The sequence below is a fragment of the Camellia sinensis genome, chromosome 3 (assembly GCF_055761805.1).
Source record: "Camellia sinensis isolate YWXY chromosome 3, ASM5576180v1, whole genome shotgun sequence".
NCBI classification, from domain to species: domain Eukaryota; kingdom Viridiplantae; phylum Streptophyta; class Magnoliopsida; order Ericales; family Theaceae; genus Camellia; species Camellia sinensis.
The window spans coordinates 27,410,521-27,416,470 of NC_138963.1; the positions used below are offsets into that span (position 1 = coordinate 27,410,521).

Sequence of the window (5,950 nt, forward strand, 5' to 3'; positions counted from 1 at the left end):
AAAACTATGTATAAACAATGCAAATGAAAGTGCAATACAATCGAATCATGATCCAATCATGAGCGGTTCAAAACCATACCTATGTCAAATAGATTGATGGAGGTAACAAGTCCGTCTACCATAGAACGATTAACAGAACTATGAGTAATGTAGACGGACACAAGAACAAGTATTGGGGGGAATGACAAAGGTGGGGAAACGACCCGCTGGGGAAAGGACAATGATCCTAATGCTGGATGCAACAATTACACTACAATGTAATATATAATGAAAATGCTGGAGAAATGGCAACGGACATGGCACGCGGGCCAAATCAAATCTTGCCAAGGAAAGGCATGTACACGTACAAGCCACGTCTAACATAGAATGGTCCACTGAACTATGCTTTGACACGAGAAGTATGGGCACATACCGGACCAAGCTCAACATGGAAAGGCGCAAGCCATAAAAGGGGATAATGCAGTGAATGCATGCAAACTACAATGCAATATCTACAAATATGCAATGGAATGAAAATGCAATATAATGGATATGGCCTGCGGGCCAAACCAAATCTTGCCTAGGAAAAGCATGTACACATACAAGCTGTGTCTAGCATAGAACGGTCTACTGAACTATGTTTCGACGTAAAAAGTATAGGCACATACCAGACCAAGCTCAATCATGGAAAGACGCGAGCCATAGGCGGAGGTGATACAGTGAATGCATGCAAGCTATAATGCAATATACACTATGTTACAATGATGCATGACAATGCAACTATTTACGATGGTGCATGACAATGCAATTATATATTTTTTGTTTTTGTTTTTGAAATACAAATGCATGATGATGCATGATGCATGGAATGCGCGACAACTCGCGGCTTTTAAGATACGTGACAATGTAAATGGACTGTGCACATCAATGCACTAAAGGTCTTGCACCTTCCGAGGATTTAAGGTCTCCTAGACCATGTATATTGCACAAGAAATGCATAACAATGCAAGGGAACTTGAAATGCGCAACAACGTGCGGCTTAAGACATGCATGACAATGCAAACGAACTGTGCACATCAATGCGCCAAAGGTCTTGCACCTTCCAAGGATTTAAGGTCTCCTAGACCGTAAAATACAATACCTGTGCGGCTCGGCTAGTTGCACCAACCTTAAATGAACCGTACATACAATATCGTGCCTGTAAAGAAAACAAACTTAACAGGTACAATGTGATTAACAACATGCATATTAATGTACTTGAAAATGCGTGACAACGCAAAGCAAGTGGGAAGCATAACAATGCTGTGATGGCACAGACATGTAAGTGGAGCACGCAGTCTATGCAGGCAACGAAATTGATCATAAGCATGCGGTCTACGCAAGCAATGAAATTGAACATAAGAATACGGTCTACGCAAGTAGAACATGCGGTCTATGCAAGTAATGAATTTGGACATAAGCATGCAGTCTACGCAAGCAAAACATGCGGTCTACGCAAGTAATGAATTTGAACATAAGAATATGGTCCACGCAAGCAAAACATGCGGTCTACGCAAGCAAAACATGCGGTCTATGCAGGTAAAACATGCGGTCTACGCAAGTAATGAATTTGAACAAACATGCGGTCTACGCAAGTAATGAATTTGAACAAACATGCAGTCTACGCAAGCAAAACATGCAGTCTACGCAAGTAATGAATTTGAACAAACATGTGGTCTACGCAAGTAATGAATTTGAACAAACATGCGGTCTACGCAAGCAAAACATGCGGTCTACGCAAGTAATGAATTTGAACAAACATGCGGTCTACGCAAGCAAAACATGCGGTCTACGCAAGTAATAAATTTGAACAAACATGCGGTCTACGCAAGCAAAACATGCAGTCTATGCAAGTAATGAATTTGAACAAACATGCGGTCTACGCAAGCAAAACATGCAGTCTATGCAAGTAATGAATTTGAACAAACATGCGGTCTACGCAAGCAAAACATGCGGTCTACGTAAGTAATGAATTTGAACAAACATGCGGTCTACGCAAGTAAAACATGCGGTCTACGCAAGTAATGAATTGAACGCATGCAAAATGCAATGAGATGTGCAAAATAGTGCGATTTGAATGCATGCAAAATGCAATGAGATGCGCAAGATAGCGCGATGCGTTTAGACAACGCGAGTGCACAAGACAGTGCGATTGACATGTGATGCACATGGGGCAACTTTTGAGTTTCGTAAAAGCCAAAAGGATACGGAAAGGATACACCTTGCACGAATTCGAGTGCCACGCACAGAAGACACGACCCAAGGTCAAAACGGAGGCCGGTTGAGCGTCGGAAATGCACTGTTTTGCACTGTTTTGAGCACTAAAGGCCCCGGACCCCATACATAACTCAAACAAGGGGGTAGGAGGCTCCAAAATCACTGTAGGAGACCACCAGATGTCCACCGGCCATCAAAATGCATCACCGGCCATCCATCGGCCATCATACAATTTCCATCGGCACACTATTTTGCCGACCGGCAAAAAGTCCCTGTATCGGGGCAGTTCTGTCATTTGGCCACGGGTCTTTTAAAATAGGGCTTCTAGCCCTATTTTCTTCATTTCCCCTTGCTTGAAATTTCTATCCCTCTCTCTCTAGATCATTTTCCTCCTTTGATTTCCTCATTTTCTTGCGTTCTAGCCTCCATTTCGTCGTCCGATTCGCAAATACCTTCGCGTTTCAATCGTTTTGAACCGATTGAAATTTCATTTCGGTGTTGTTTTTTCGATTTCCGCCACTCAAGGCTTGTTTCCCTCGAGTTTTTCTCGATATCTGTGCCTTTTCCGCACTTCGACTTTTCTGGCCTTTTCCGGTCCTCTCAGGTTTGACTTTCTGTTGACTTTTCACATTTTCGCCCGATTTTTCGTCTTCCGGCAATTTTCACATCCTCTTCGAGATGGCGGACGATCTTCCACAGGGCGGGACCCCTCCAGAGCTCGAGATGGATCCCGAGGCCGACCCTTTGCCACTTCATATTCGGCCGTTCGATTCGGAGACCTACAGGCCTGCAGTTCATGTGATTCTCCCCGATGGACTACGCCAGTTCCAGAGCTTCGAGAGGGGCGTGGCACCCGAGCTTCTCCTGCGTGAGTCTACCTCCCATCTATCCTTCGGCACTTCCGAGGTAACATTCTTTTTTCTGTTTTACTATTTTCCGCAATGTAAAACATAACTGCCATTAGTTGATTCTGTTCTCTAACTGCTTAGCCCGGATTCACCGATACACTGTACACTGTAGTTGATCGCAAACAAACTTACAACCGATATCTATTTGAAACTTACACGTGCACACACACTGCACTGACCCTGAATCACCCAAACACACGGTGCACACTGTATTTTACTGCATACACACTGGTACCCGGTATCTGCTTGAGTCTGAAAACATGCACACATGCCGTATTTGCCCTGAACCACTCAAACACGCTGACACATCACACGTTGTAGTTCACTGTAAGTACACCGGCACCCGATGTCTGTTCGAATTTGAAAACATGCACACATGTTGTATACCTGTATGCTTCTTAAAACTGCATTTTGAATATTGCCTCGCAATTGTTGTTTTTGATTACAGGGGGATTCCCATACCATCCGCGGGTATGGGAATATCGTCGCTCAGGATTGGTACCTAGAGTTTCCAGACGCGGTTCGTCACATCGTCGACGAGGCCGGTTTCGGCATCTTCTGCAAGGGGCTCTCCCGGCTCACGACTTGCAGGCCCTTGCTCGCCGCTCTAGTGGAGAGGTGGTGGGATACCACCAACTCCTTCCATTTCTCCGTTGCGAGAGACATGACGATGACCCCTTATGATTTCTCGATGCTCACCGACATCGGGGTAGGGGGTGATCCGATCCCCTTCGACACCGATATGGATGAGTGGGACGCCACCCAGCTGTACCTGCTCGGCACTCAGCCTCCCCTCGCTCAAGCAGGGTTTGTCAGGTACTCTTGGTTTGAGAGCCATTTCCGGATTCAGCCGGCCTTGGCGGAGGAGGCGCAGATGACCCTAGAGGAGGTGGATCAGTATGCGCGGGGCTTCATCATGTGCATACTGCACACACTGTATACTCTATACAATACACTACACAACACACGGCTCTGCCATTTCTGCTTTATTCTGTATTTTGCTTTATCTGATAGTCATACTTATATCTGTTCTGCAGTTATGGGTGTATGCCTACTTTCCCAGGCTTGCCCTAGTACCTGATGCGAAGACCCCACTCGGCGTCCCCTTTTCTCATCGTTTCGACGTGCGATGCGTGCGGAGGCCACGGGAGTCTTTTATTTTCTTTCGCCGCTATTTTGACACCATCACCGCCGCGGAGGTATGTTCAACTTTAGAATTTGCTTAGGTTTCCCTTAGCACTGTATGTTTTCAATAACAGTAGATAACAAACTGCATTTCAATTTCAGAACACCTGGCAGCCTTGGGCTCCGTTGTCAGCCGTGGTGAGGGATCACTACGAGGGCGCAGAGGAGACTGCCCGTTGCCGGATTCTGTTGGAGGGCCCGGTCTGTCGGGCTTGGTACCTGGGCAAGCGTTTCTTGCGTCAGACCCTGGGTTTACCGGAGCAGATAGTTCCGGGTCCACCTCCTACACATATGAGGCATACAGAGGGGTTCTCTTTTGAGCACATGAGGGACTACACCGTCGGCTGGGCGCAGAGTGCCACAGGGGCGAGGGCGACTACGCAGAGTACGTCCGGACCTACATTATGCGACCCTTGAACGGTGGCCGTCGAGTTAAGGGAGAGAGGCCAGCGGCGCCGGCGACTGGAGCGGGAGCGGGGGCTGGAGCTGGAGCGTCGAGGAGAGCTCGAGTCCGCGGCAGGGGTGGAGTTCAGAGAGGGCGGGGGACCAGCTGGCCTGCTCTGCCCACTTTACTAACATACAGAGGGCAGGATGGGGCGACCTACCAGATCCCCTTTGCTCCTCCCCCGGTTGATCATGAGTTAGCCGGTATCCCCGACTTGTCTCCGGTATGTATTACTTCATTTTGCATCTTGCATTGGCATTTCATTTCAGTTTATTCAATATTCCGCAGAATACTGATACATCTTGTACTCTTACAGGCGTCCTCCGAGTACACCCGACAGTCCGTAGAGTTGAATGCCTCCATGATGGGGATGCTACAGCGGACTTTCGACCTCCTGGCCCTTTATAGTATTCCGGTATGTCCTTCTGACGACGGTCTCAAACCATTCATAAGCTGATTCACGTAATCTGATGCACAACACAACACCTGACACACTGATCTCACAGCATCTGATACACTGCATACACCGCATTTATACACTGCATACACCGTATTTATACACTGCACTCTGCACTGATAAACTGCTCACGGTATTCGTACACTGTACACTGCATTCTGCACTGATACACTGCTCACAATATTCTGATGTATTTGCCTTTTGTGCTTTTCAGCCTCCCTTCCAGATTCCTCCAGTGGGTTGTGCTCCGGCTGGGCCCTCTATTCCTGCTCGAGGAGGGCGTGGAGACGTTGTACGTCCCCGTACCAGGGGGGCGTGTTCATGTCGGGAGTAGCGCTCAGGCGCCGATCCCTGATGATGACAATGATGATGATGACGAGTCCGAGGCAGAGGCAGAGGCCGGGTCATCTGAGGAGGTTGGAGACGACTCAGACTCAAGCTCAGATGACGGTGCTGATGACAATGCCCCTGGACCTTCGTCTAGGAAGAGGGTGAGGACAGATCCCCGGGCCCGAGACTACTGATGATGATCCAGATTGTTGCTTTTCTTCTTTTTGTACTTTTTCTTTTTCTTTTTTCTTTGCTGGTAGTTAGATTACCCTGTACTGCCGCAGGCAGATTTTTGTTTTCAAAGCTATGTACTCGAAAAAGATAATGAAATGAACAAACTTTTTGCTTAAAAAGTGTTACATTTACATATCTCATGTATTGCATCGCATC

At 47.1% G+C, this 5,950-nt stretch overlaps 1 long non-coding RNA gene across 1 annotated transcript; it reads left to right on the top strand.

Moving 5' to 3' along the window:
- The first annotated feature begins 2,741 nt into the window (after window positions 1–2,741).
- LOC145820938 (uncharacterized) lies at window positions 2,742–5,950 on the top strand. Its single transcript, XR_014362982.1, has 4 exons — window positions 2,742–4,342; window positions 4,431–4,996; window positions 5,090–5,188; window positions 5,445–5,950. It is a non-coding gene; the product is annotated as an uncharacterized LOC145820938 (long non-coding RNA).